This window comes from Eurosta solidaginis, chromosome 4, assembly GCF_040869045.1.
Source record: "Eurosta solidaginis isolate ZX-2024a chromosome 4, ASM4086904v1, whole genome shotgun sequence".
NCBI classification, from domain to species: Eukaryota; Metazoa; Arthropoda; class Insecta; order Diptera; family Tephritidae; genus Eurosta; species Eurosta solidaginis.
Window position 1 is genome coordinate 116,987,408 of NC_090322.1, and position 14,686 is coordinate 117,002,093.

At 36.4% G+C, this 14,686-nt stretch overlaps 1 protein-coding gene and 1 pseudogene across 1 annotated transcript in view; one reads left to right on the top strand and one right to left on the bottom strand.

Annotated features, from left to right (window-relative positions):
- Positions 1-14,686, top strand: part of LOC137250187 (lanC-like protein 3 homolog) — a 260,066-nt gene that overhangs the window by 204,472 nt on the left and 40,908 nt on the right. The gene's annotated exons all lie outside the window — the stretch shown is intronic.
- Positions 9,211-11,838, bottom strand: LOC137250193 (T-complex protein 1 subunit eta-like; annotated as a pseudogene).

Sequence of the window (14,686 nt, forward strand, 5' to 3'; positions counted from 1 at the left end):
ATTTTTTTTTTTTTTTGAAATATGGTTTAATGGAGGGGAATTTTCCCGTTACGACAGTTATACGTAATTCAATTTGGTATTATGTGGCCCACGCCAGGTTATCAATTCCCGTTACATGTTCCGTTTGTTGCACTTGATGATAGTATCATGAAGTAATGTATGTATATGTGTAAAACGAAAGTTTTACTTGTGTTTTAATTTCTTTTAATTTTAATTTTAAATTTGTTTGTATTTTTGATATATTTATTAACACTTTAGTGTTAAATTTGATTTTGCACGATAGCAATTATATGTATGTTTTTGCACAAATTGCATGTTTTATTTTAAAGTTTTTTTGGATTTTTGCCCGATAGCAAATAATTGTTATTTTTTGCACAATTAGCATATTTTTATGATACAGCGCACAATTCGTAAGTATTTTTAATTAATATTGTCATTTCGATTCCCGCACTATCCGCCATTTTATTCTCAAACCGCGTGAGTAAAGCCCCTTGATAACACGCGGTTGAGTTGTGGGGAAAACCGAACTTGACGCGACGACGTCAGAAAAAGAAGTGAGTTACAATTTCATGTGCATATATAATAAGGGATGTCGTGATACGATTGCTGTCGGAATTAGATTTGAAACAAATCAATACTCCTGCTAAGGGTTGCAGAATTATTGCTTGAATGATTAGATTTAGAACAATAATAAGTCTGACTCAATTAATAGTCGTACATTTTTAAGTTCTTCAATTACGAGAGCAATCGGATTCCACGACACCTTTGAATATTTTTGATCTGAATTTATACTAAGCTTTAAGTTGTAGATCATTCAAATAATTGGAGTTTTTTCTAAAGCTTAATATTATTTTTTTGCTCGCTTAGAAGAGATTTCAATTGGAAAACAAAAACCAATTAAGCGAGTTTATTTATTATTAAAATTCTTCTGTTTTATATGAACTGGATTAATATAAGTTCCAATTTCATGTACATATATAATAATATTGAAAATAATAAATATTGAAAATTCAATTTTTTTAGTTTATATTTTATTCATATGGCTGCTCCAGGTAGAGTAAATCTGCAGGTAAAATTCACGTTATATGGCGGTTATATAAATGGTAAAACCGCAGTAAAATTGATTGTCAAATGACTCGAAAATGTAGAGTGAAATGACGGAAAAATGACCGCCATTTGACGAGCATTGTGACGTGTGTGAGCAGCACAGTACTATGCTCACATCCTATAGGTGGGAGCGGAATGCACTATCACATTAATAGGAACGAAACGGTAAATTTGGTCACAAAACCTAATCCGCCCATGCAAAAATGACTATGAATATAACCGCTGCAGAAAGTCACAATGACCGTAAAATGACTAGTAAAATGACGTGGAGCGTTTTTGCAGGGTCGTAACGATTAAGTAATCGATTAGGTAACGGGTACCTGTCTTGTAGGGAACTTGTCAATTAAAACTAAATGTCATTGTGAATGATAACTACCCAGCAAAAATCTAGTGACCAAAGATGGCGACCAACAACAAAATATCCCACATTGTTCCACAATTGTTAGTATGGCAGAATGAGATGGCCTAATTGAAATGCCCGATACATATATGCTTGCCTTTTCTTACATGCTATGTACCCTCAAATACGTCACAAAAATTTTATGCGAATCCGCCATTTGTTATTTTCAGCTTGAAACGCAACAGCAGAGTAAGAAAAATTTATTTACAAATAATTTAGGATATAATAAAAACTAAATTTAAATTAAGTGTTGTGTGCGCTACGGCATTTGCATTTATATTTTCCACAAAGGAACCAAAATCAAGTGATTTTTAATGGATGTAGGTTATTGCATTTTTGGTAGCATCTGCGTAGAGTGAATAATTCAATTCGTGCATGCAATTTCTTTTGTGATTGTGTGAAAAGATGCTGTGGAGAAAATGTTTCGATTTATGTTGTCTTTTAATGCATGTTTATTGGAAAGCCAAGAAAAAATAGTCGCTCAGCATCAGGTGGGGTAATTGTTTTTGTATATAAATGAACATTGCGACAAATGTGACTATCGCTGCTTTGATGAAGGTGGTCGTTGCGAATATTTTTCCCTATGGTTTTAGTCTAGTTGAGGGGTCGACTTCTAATACGCTACCAAAAATAACGAGAGAGAGGTATCAGAAGACGCGTATTAATTTCGAGAACAATAATCCGAAGGCGGAAAGTAAAAATTGTATCTATGTCCGGAGATATTTGCAGTTGAAGTTGGTGATTTTCATGTGGTTGTTGTTGTGTTCGTGCCCACAAAAAAAATTGTGCATCACCGTGGGGGTAGCCACGGTTATACCACACACCCGGACTTGGCATGGCGTAGTCCAGGGTTATTTTTTATAAGCCGAAGGTTGCCAACGCAGAAAGGTGTTTTGCGCAAAAATACGGCGCTTTCAGGAAACTTGTGTTGAGCAACAATGCAAAGAAGATAAATAAAATAAGAGCCACCAGTCTGCTACGAGTGGCGAGTAACTCCCAGAAATCAAAAAATATATGCCGAATTTATTCAAAGAGGGACATTTTTGAATTGTCTCGCATTTATTCCTACAGCGTAGATACTTTATGCAACTGTGATTTTTGGAAAGAGAATTAATTAGTTAATTAAATACAGGCGGAAAAATAAACGCAAGTACCCCACGAAAATGGTTAGAAGACATTTTATGCACATCTCGCCCAAAAAAACAGCGACTTCCTCTTAGAAAACATTGAGCATACGTCTCTTCATAATTTATCCTCTTTGCTTTGGCTTTTTACGTTTATCGCGTCACTAAAGCTGCAGACATTGGTGCTTTATCGGTAACCTTATAACAGCTGATTCGACCAACCTTATGAGAATCAATGCAATCAATTATTGGTGCCGCTAAGGTCGTAAACATATCGTAGCCAACCAATTGGTTTTTGGTTTACCGTCGTAACAATAAACAGCTGATTACGTTAGGGATACGACTACATCATCGATGTAGCCCAACACAGCGCGTCCTTTCACTCCTCCTTAATACAACGAGTACCGTTTTGAATAATGCGGCTACTTCCTTAACCAACGAAGGAACATTCCCTACAACAAACGAAAATATAATGGCGATACTACAAACAATATTACAGAAGCATATCGACCTGGAATTTAGATTGACTAAGATTGAAGAAAAGGTGCATAGTGAAATATTGAACTGTTATTTGTGAAACCCTAGTAATTGTAGCCGCAATACCTTGATTCTCTTTAATTATTATTTATGCTATAATGGCAGCTTCCAGAATTGGCAGAAGTCATGGCTCAACATTGGAAGAAAACGCACAAAATAGTATGCCGTATCAGCGGAGAAATGGAAAATGATACTCACACCGAGCTCTCTATCGTTATGCCACTAACATCGTTGGATTCAGTTTATGACATTGAGAAAAAGTTGGACTCAGATGATTATCAAGAATCAATGGTATTTTTGAATATTTTTAATTGTATCTCATAACTTAAATTGGTGGTTTTCATTTAGAAATCATATATCTTTATGCTGTAAGATGCATCATCAGACATTATTGGAGTAATGAGAAAACTTCTCTCTGACAACGTTCTTTTCAATTTTAACTGGGACGGAGTACATGGCAAACGATCTTTATCTAAACTGAAACTCGTGAACAGCGTACTTTTTGGTAGTGTAATTTAAATTGTTTTAAAATGTCATTATTTTCATTGTCCATTCCTATTAATTTAGACGTTTTCAAACTGCAAGGCAGGATCGACTTCGAAGACAGCATGAGACGGTGTTTAACGCTGAGCCACAACCGGCATAAACAAAGGCGGTATCTGAGCAATAAATCCAGCTCTGCAACAGCATAAGCCTACATACAACAAACGAACAAGACACACTGAAATAATCTTGATTAAAAACTATATAAGAACCTAATAATTCTAAGTTTTTTCCTACGTTCCTATTCTAAGGTTTTTATGCCTAATTAAAATAATATTCAACAATCGCCCAAAGTTTGCAGAGAATTTTAAAGCAATTTAATTGCAACGAATTTGTCAATAATTTTTAACCAAAAATTTATAAACTAGATGTATAAGAAATAAGTATTTTTAATATACATATTTGTGATGAACTTAAATGAAATAATTCTAAGTTTTTTTCCTACGTTACTAAGCTTTTTATGCTCTAATTAAAATAAAATTCAACAATCGCACAAAGTTTGCAAAGATTTTTAAAGCAATTTAAATGCAATGTATAAGAAAAAAGTATTTTGACTATAAATATTTGTGATGAACTTAACTGAAATAATTCTAAGTTTTTTCCTACGTTACTAAGCTGTTTATGCTCTAATTAAAATAAAATTTAACAATCGCACAAAGTTTGCGAAGATTTTTAAAGCAATTTAAATGCAATGTATAAGAAAAAAGTATTTTGACTATAAATATTTGTGATGAACTTAACTGAAATAATTCTAAGTTTTTTCCTACGTTACTAAGCTTTTTATGCTCTAATTAAAATAATATTCAACAATCGCACAAAGTTTGCTAAGAATTTTAAAGCAATTTAATTGCAACGAATTTGTCAATAATTTTTAACCAAAAATTTATAAACTAGATGTATAAGAAAAAAGTATTTTGAATATAAATATTTGTGATGAACTTAACTGAAATAATTCTAAGTTTTTTCCTACGTTACTAAGCTTTTTATGCTCTAATTAAAATAAAATTCAACAATCGCACAAAGTTTGCGAAGATTTTTAAAGCAATTTAAATGCAATGTATAAGAAAAAAGTATTTTGACTATAAATATTTGTGATGAACTTAACTGAAATAATTCTAAGTTTTTTCCTACGTTACTAAGCTTTTTATGCTCTAATTAAAATAATACTCGAATTTCAGAACCTACCTGAATATTCAACAATCGCACAAAGTTTGCAAAGATTTTTAAAGCAATCTAATTGCAACGAATTTGTCAATAATTTTTAACCAAAATTTATAAAATAGATGTATAACAAAAAAATATTTTGAATATAAATAATTGCTGATGAATTTAACTGACAGTACCAATACCATCAACTAAATATTCCTTATAAATATTGTAATCACATAATTCAAAAAAAAAAATTACTATGAGTACCTACGTTTATTATTGCAAAATCACGAAGAAAGAAAATTGCATGAAGTACATTCAATCTAAAATTATGCCACAGAATGCATATATCGCATTTTAAACTAAAAAATATGAAAACTTAAAAAAATTTCAGATCGGTATTTAAGTGTAAATTGATGCATGAAAGCATCGTGAAATAACTTTTTTTTTGGTAGTTAACGTTATCGTTTAGACTGGTTTTGTTACCAATTCTGTTATTTTCGTGGTATAAATCAACATTCAACACAAATCTTCTCTGATTATGAGTTGAAATACTTTTTGGTTTAGGTTGTGATATGTAAAATTACATATTTTTGTACACAGTTCTAAAATGTAAAGGGAAAAAATTTATATTTGTGTATTAATTGAATTATTAAAAAGATATTGTTATATTAATGATATAGAGAAGCGCCAATACGAAGTGGTTTCAAACCACTGGTAGGCAATTCACCAATTTAACTGTCAAAAAAATGTTAAATTGTTCATTTTATGTAAAAAAAATTTGAAAGTTGCAATTGAAGTTCTGAAAGCTCGGAAATTTCAATTGAAGTTCAAATAATTACAATTGAAGTTCAAAATTTTCAATAGAAGTTCAGTAAATTATAATTGAAGCTCAGGAATTTCAACTGCAGTTCAACAAATTACAACTGAAGTTCAGAAAATAACAATTTAAGTTCAATTATAATTTTCTGAACTACAAACAGAAATTCTGAACTTCAATTTTAATTTTCTGAACTACAAATTGAAATTCTGAGCTTGAATTTAATTTTCTGAACTTGAATTGAAATTTTTGAACTTCAATTGTAACTTTCGAACCTCAATTGCAGCTTTCTGAACTAAAATAAAAAAGTTATAGCATTAAAATTGGCGAATTACAAGTCAACTTACCCAAATTGTGAATTGCCTACTCACGATTTGATGGTTTACTGCAACAAATAGTTCTGTTAGTTCTTTTCTTTTGTTTTCTATATCATTAATTAATTTATTTAAGTTTCCCTTAACTTTGTATGCATACAATCGCATACAATAAAATTTGTATTTATGGGTCACCAACAAGACTGAAAAACTATTCCTTAAGACTTATAGTTAATAATTTACAACTATTATAAATAATGTAATATATTGTAAAAATGTTTAATAAAAGAAATGTTAATAGATTTGAATTAAAGAAATATTTTATTTATATAGCAGTATAATCCAAGTAAAAAAACGGTCATAACACTAGTAAAAAGACGGTCATATTAACGTAAAAATACTCGTAAAGTTACAGGTATATAACTCAAAAAATGATTGCCAGAACGTGAATGTAAGAACAGTACAGCACTATAGTTTGTTTACTTTTCGATAACCTAAAACCGTATATGTGTGAGCAGTATGGACAATCACATAAATAGGTACGACGGAAAGGACTGGTCACAAATGTTACTGCTGCCCTGTACAAATGCTACTTAGCGATTTACGTGTTCTATCGACACAGCTGTTAGTCAATTTACGTGCACATTTTTGCTGGGTGTGTTGTCTTATCTGCCCTGCAAAAACGCTCCACGTCATTTGACTAGTAATTTTACGGTCATTGTGACTTTTCCCAGCGGTTATATTCATAGTCACATTTGTATGGGCGTGATTAGGTTTTGTGACGAAATTTTCCGTTTCGTTCCTACTAATGTGATCGTGCATTCCGGTCCCACCTATAGGATGTGAGCATAGTACTGTGCTGCTCACACACGTCACAATGTTCGTCAAATGGCGGTCATATTCTTCGTCATTTCACTCTAAATTTTCGAGTCATTCGACAATCAATTTTATTGCGGTTTTACCATTTATATAACCGCCATATAACATGAATTTTACCTGCAGATTTACTTTACCTGGAGCAGCCATATGAATAAAATATGAACCAAAAAATTCGAATTTACAATATTTATTATATTCAATATTATTATATATGTACATGAAATTGGAACTTATATTAATACAGTTCATATAAAAAAGAAGTAAGTACTTTAATAATAAATAAACTCGCTTAATTGGTTTTTCTTTTCCGATTGAAGTCTTTTCTAAGCGAGCAGAGAATAATTTTAAGCTTTAGAAAAAACTCAATTTATTTGAATAATCTACAACTTAAAGCTTAGTAGAAATTCAGATTAGGTTTACTCTTTTTTTCAGATCAAGAATATTCAAAGGTGTCGTGGAATCCGATTGCTGTCGTAATTGATGAACATAAAAATGTACGACTAGTAATTGAGTCAGACTTATTATTGTTCTAAATCTAATCATTCAAGCAATAATTCTGCAACCCTTAGCAGGAGTATTGATTGGTTTCAAATCTAATTCCGACAGCAATCGTATCGCGACATCCCTTATTATATATGCCCATGAAATTGTAACTTAAATTAATACAGTTGATGTAAAGAAAAGTAAGTACTTTAATAATAAATAAACTCTCTTAATTGGTTTTTCCTTTCCAATTGAAATATTTTCCTGTGCAAGCACATCGCTAACCTGTGTTGGCAAAAGATATGATTATACTGTATTCGATAGATAGTCGGACGAGCCGCTACTCGGCGAAGTAGAGATGACCGTTGTGTCGGTGGCAGCAGTTACAACAGCAGTTTCTAACTTTGCACCATCCGTACAGTGTGATGAATGCTTCACTGCCTTTTCCAATTGCTTGGCGCCAGCAATTTTTGTTTGTAAAGCTTGAGCTGTAATGCAAATATATAGATGGGTTAAAGTGGTTTTCGTATGTTATTCAACAACACACCCTATACCATCATCACAGCCTTCTCATCGAATTTGAATATGTGTACTGTTTCAGTATTCAGACCCAGTTCGTTGATGAATATGTATACTATCCGTTAGGAAGACAATTAGGTGCGTTCGATTCATTCAAATACTGTGGATATTTGAGCCGTAGACGCAGATATTTTGATTCTTTTTGAAGTGTAACATTTGTAAACAGTTTCTTTTTAGGGCTTCTCTGCTGTCACCATCACCACTAGAGAGCTATTGAAGAAACGCTCGTCCAAGATAATATGTTGCGATTTACGCGCATAGATTTCTTCCACCTTGTCACAGTTATTGATGGAGAAAATGCGAAAGCCATATTTACCTTCCAATACGGAAATGGAACTGTAGAGGAAGTAACATTTTATAAAATTTAATAAAATCAAAAAATGATAGTTGTGTTAAAATGGGGTAAAGTATTGTATTAGAAACATGTACGAAGGTACCTCGTAAGATATTAAAAATCCACAACGCTTTTTTTGCAATAACTTAAAAAAACCTCATATTCATCAAATTTCTGTTTAACTTCTGCATATCAATAGCTACCTTTACTACCAGATGGAGTCACTATTGCTTCTACACCTATGCAATTGTTTCCTACATCGATGAGCTTTGTAATAAAATAAACAGCTATCTCCCCAATCTCTCCTCACTAGGGTAGGCACCTCGTCGTTGGTGTGAGGGCTTAGCCGATCTCCATAGCGCCCGACTATGAGGCGGAGCTGTTTAGGACTGGCATCTACGCCGTTTTGCCTCATAGGAGGGCGGCGGGATGTCGGTGACCAAGAACTGCCAACCCCCTAATCCAGCGTGTTATGCGGACCGTGCCTATTGGACAATTTGCAGCCAGGGGATAAATTCGGCTGTATTCGAACGGAGCCTTCCCGATACCGGACCACCTCGGGAAGTATTGATGGCCTTACCACAGTAAGGGGCGCTGCTGTGGCTGACGGTTCCTTCCACGTATATAATACTGGACCGCTGAGCCCGCCTTGTCGGGCTGGTGGTCGTACGACCAAGATGAACGACTCTTTACCAAATTGTAATAAGGAGGATGATAAGAGGACTGAGTTGCAAGCCAAGGACGCCGAATACGCCTTAAGCGATGCGTCGGACTCGGCGAGCGAGAGTAGTGCTGACTCAATGAACTCCGTGTTGGAAAAGCATACAAATGAGTAGATTAGTGGAGAATGGTACGGAGCAGGGGAAGTAAAAGAGCTCTCTCGCAGTACCGTGCAGCACTAAGAATTTTCCAACGTCTGGGAGCAGTGGTCGACCCAACAGAAGTGGAGAGCGAGCGCTTGGAATCGGCCCATGAGGCGGTAGAAGTAGGTCGAAGGCAGTTCAAAAGGTTTGCTGCTAGAAACCCTCGGTTCTTCAACCGGTACAAGGAAGAAGCGTCGAATCGTAGAATGAAGAGGCAACGTTCGGCGGAAGGCGACAAGCCTGCTTTCAAGAAGCAGAAAGGACCCAGTCCCAGAGCCGCGAGGCAGGGCAGTCGCATAGACAAGACAAGTAGGCCCAAAGCTGTAAGACAGATGGGCCCAATAGCGAGGTAGCAACTACCTCGAAGGCTGCGAGACAGAGGGAAGTTCCAACTACGGAAGTAGGAGATAAGCCAAAGGGAGATAATGCTAAGACTCCGACTTCTCGGAGGTGCACGCCGGCTTTTCCCGAGAAGATGAGTGATTCGATGGGTGCATAAAACTGAATCATGTACCGCCCTCTTGGAGAACTGCTCGTGTAGCTTTCCTACCAAAGGCGTGGGAGATCGGTCACATGTATCCCAAAGATTATAGACCCAATAGCTAAACATCATTTCTGCTCAAAACCTTTGAGAGGCTGATAGATGTGTACATAAAGTCCAACGTGGTTTAAAGCTGCTCTCCACAACACAATAGGCGTACACCAAAGGCAAGTCAGTAGACACCGCATTGCATAGGGTGGTAATAAGCATAGAAAAAGCCCTGGAATATAAGGAATATGCTCTAGAAGTCTTCTTAACCATTGCCGGGGCTTTCAACAGTGTTTCTAAATGGGCGATTATGGGTGGTCTTAATTACGTTAAAGTACATCCAGCCTTACCCAGATGGATTGACTGCATGTTAAACTGCAGTAAGTTTACAATGCAATGGTATTATCTATCATTTTTGTTCGGTCTTTACGTTTCTAACAGGAAGGCAAAAGTAATTGTCAAGTGATAAGTGCCATCGTTTAACATAGTGCAAATACACTAGCGATTCATCTCTGATCCGCAACGAAAGTTCGTTTCGTAATAGAGAATGAGGCCCTATGATTAGACTTTTTACAATTTGTATTTTGACTTACCAGCAACAACAGAATCATTTTTAATTGTACGCCGCACAATCATTATAGCATCATGTAACTAAGCTCAGTTTCTTCCAAAAATTGTTCGGCACCGCCACGTAAAATCAATGTACATGTTCTAGCATTAACGCAACCTTTAAATAATTATAAACTATGAAAATAAAATCAATGTCAAACCCACTATCAAACCTTGGAAAACGTTAAAACGTTCACCACCAACTTGACGTTCTTCAAAGTAATCACATTGACCCAAAACACTTGAATTAATATCATTAGCTGTAGTCATAACAGCACCACCACAAGCTTTCATTGTGCGTTTTAAATCTTCTTCTGGTACACGAACAGCACAGAACATATCACAATCTGCGAAATAGTGCGTACCAACATCACCAATTGGTAGTTTAGATAACACAACATTGACGCCTTACTTAGCTAGTTCATTGTACAGAATACATCATTCAGCATCAACAATTTTCTGATACTCTTGAACATTATCAACACGTACCATCAAAGGAAAGTACAGCGTCCACAACAATTTTACAAAATAACTTTTTTGTTGATGAATAAGTTTGGAGTACATTGCTGTGGCAGCGTGTTTTCCAATAAAGCACGTTGTTGTTCCTTTGATTCGCGCTTCGACATGTACATCCATGTCATATTTTGGTCATGCATAATTAAGTATAATGCTTTACGTATAGCTTTAATGATGATACGTGCATGCACGACTTCCTTAACATATGGTTTAACTTCTTTTAAAATTTCACCTGCTAAAGTACTACTGAAGTGGTACCATCGCCGACCTGATAGGAGAAACATTTTTATTCTACACATTCTAATATAACAAAAAACTTACCTCAGCATCTTGAGATTTGGCGATGTCGAATAGTTTCATAATGGTTGCACCATCATTTGAAATTGTGGCCTTACCACTGGAATCAACAATATGCTTGTTCATACTGCGTTGACCCAATGTAGTGCGTACAGCCTCCATAATTGATTGCGAGGCATTGATGTTGGATATGAGTTGAGGTTTACCTTGAGAGCTATCGGGAGAGCACACATTTTTTACACAAAAACTCATATGTACCCAATACAAGTTCAGGACGTTCATATTTATCGACACGCCGTCCGTGGTGGCCCAAATGTTGCAAATATACCGTTGGCACTGTTGAGAAAAAATATGGATCAATGAAAACAAGTAAAAGTGAAAGATTTTTTTTACCATCTGTTGTTACTTTACACATAAGATATTGGTAACGACGACCAGCATCTACAAATTGCATATGAGCCTTGCAACGTTTACATCTAATTGTACCCAATTCACCAAAATTTACAATGGGTGGCTCATATTCACCCTCAACCGTTCGTGCCATTGGTTAGACGGTAAGTGTAATGAACAAAGCTGTTGATTTTAATAAATCAGCTGTTGCAGGTATGCAATACAAAGAGGACCTGCAAAGAAGAAAGATCAATGTAATTGCCAAACAAAACATTAATTTCGAATAGCGATACCTAACGTAACGTGGCGAGGAGTTACCCTGATCTTCTACCACATATTTTGTAGTCACCAATGATGGTAATAAACCCTGTTCATTAGTAATAAAAGCACCACCAGCGCTATTTTATTATCGGATTTGGCATCTGATAGGGATCTAAACGGCCTTGGGTTTGATCATACTGTTGCGGCTGTTGATATTTACCAGTAACAGATGCAGGTGGTTGCTAAAGAAAATATCACAAAAATAATCATCAGCAAATTTTTAAATATATTAGTTCTATTAGCTTACATTATAACCAGGACGTCCGGACGTGTCCGGGTATTGGGGGTTAACCCGGCTTGGGTGGTTGACTGGGCATCGGCGCCTGTCCAGGTTGTGTTGGTGTCATCATTTGACCCATGTAACCACGTGGTGCAACTGGTTGTTGTAGAGGATAACCTGGCTGTTGAGGTTTTCCATTTGTGCTCGATTTCCAGGCAAAGAAGCGTATTGTGTTATTGATTCCATTTGTTGGAGACGTGCACGAAGTGCAACAATTGTTTTCTGGAAAAATATCAGAATTTGTAATATTGTACAACTACAAACATAAATACATATTAAATTCACTTTCCAAACACTTACATCCAACATCGCTAAGTTATTTTAATTTAATTTAATTTAATGCTCAAAAATTAGCACAGGCCTACAGCTCAATTCGCGGAAAATGGCGGACTCGCTGAAAATTTTTTTCAACACAAAAATGACATATTTCACAATACCTATGAATTTAATAGGTGAGAGAGAGCACGATACATTGTGGCAAAGCTAAATTTGTCAACATGCTATTTCATTTGGAGAATTTTTCATTCCAAATCGTCACCCCTGTCAAAAATTCGTGTGGCTGTGTGCGTTTTTGGTCACACGATTTTTGCAGGGTGTCAACTGCCTGACAGGATGTTCAATATGGCTACTTTTTAGCGTTTTGACAGGGTGTTCAATATGGCGGCGCCTATCTTCAGCGGTTGATAGAAAGAGATACAGAATGAGACAGCGATAGTCAATTACAAATCAGGTGATCCAATCACTTTGGAATTTTGACGTCTATGCAGAAGATATCACACTTTGTTATCATTCACAATGCTAAATGTATTGCAACCCTTTTTCATCTCGCTTGCTTCTTTGTTTGCCTGTTCCGTTATTAAATCTATAAAATTCCAACTTGCAAGGATTCGGGAGCCATTTTTAATTTATAGATTTGAACACGCATTGCGAGGGGATCGAAAGCTGGGGTAAGTGTCACTATTGTAATTTGTAATTGCTATTTCTAATGTCTTATTTGTTATAGAAATAAACAGTGCTATTGTAAGCAAGTTCTCATACAGCTTCCGCCTTTTATTGCGTGTACAAAATTTTTATTTCCCAATTTGGTGGGCCGCACGCCAAAGTGAATTTGTCAACAACTGGCGTATAAAATGCAACGTTCTCCGGTACGTCGAAGCCAACGATTACAGACAGAACTTGCAACGCTCGCCACTCAAACAACAACAAAATCAGCGGCAATAAAGCAAAATGCCAACAAAATGCCTAGTGCACTACCGCCAACAGTCCAACTCAACACTCCAATTGCTATCACCCGCGCTGCTACCACTAACGTCGCCACAGTCCCAACAATTAGCTCTGCCTTTACATTACCAACTATTGCAGAACTTAACATAGTCAGCCAACCCCATCAGGTAAGCGATATTTATACAACACATACAAGTGCCCTTGCTAGTGCTGATCCGGAGATACTAGTTTCTGCCAACACCACTCCAATCAGTAATGAAACCACCGCCACTATTGGCGCCACCTCAGCCAGTGCCTCTGCCACCGCTGAGATTTTAGATGCCTCTGTCAGTGCCGCCGATGCCTATTCCTCTGCCGACGTCGACGTAACTTACGCCTCTGCCAACGTCGATATCGCCAACTCCACCTCCGTCGGCTTTACCTCGCCAACCGCCATTTCTTCGAGGGCGTCTAATGGTGACACTTAAAATATAAATTTGCTGCTGGATATGCAACAACAAATTTCTAGGTTATAATTTCAGTTAAGAGATGCTCATGCCAAAATTGCCCAAAGTGGGCGCCAACGGTTAAGCATAGTTTCGACGTTGCCTTATGCAGCGCCGTTTCAGTCAACTTCGACAAATAATTCTGCTCAGAGTATACCGCAAACATTTTCCGTTACGTTTACCGAGCCTTTAGGTACACAGCCAACTACGGCCATGCCGCTTAGCGCCAATATTGGGTCAATGCATGCAAGTGACATTTTGTACAACGGGTCACGTAATGGGCAGCCAACATCCCTCGCTACTAACCCAACGTACAATTATTCTTCCGTACCTAATTCTCATGTAAATAATAATCCACCCATTACTTCGCAAATTGGTCGACAAGATTATGGACAGTCAACATGGGCACAAGCCTATCAGCATAGCAACGCGTTTACCGCCACCGCAGGTCTAATCGGTCCGCAGACCAATGGACCAACAACTACAATGTCAAGTCCTGCAGTATCAATTAATTCTTTCCACACCCCTCGAAAAATGCTAGATCTGCCACAGTTCTCTGGACAGCCAGAGGAATGGCTTATATTTTACGCGTCGTACGTCGAATCGACTGCTGTATACAATTACTCGAATTTCGAAAATAATCAGCGATTCAACAAATGTCTGAAGGGTGAGGCAAAAGAAGCTGTCAAGTGTCTGTTGACACATCCTAATAATGTCGGTGCAATTATAGATCAGTTAAGTTGTAGGTTTGGTCGGCCAGAACAGCTAGTCCATAGCCAGCTTAAGGCGGTGCGCGAGTTTTCAAGTATTTCAGAGGCCAACACTTATAAACTTATTTCGCTAGCTACAATTACAAAAAATTTAACCGTATTTTTGCAATCGATAGGAGAGGACAAACATTTA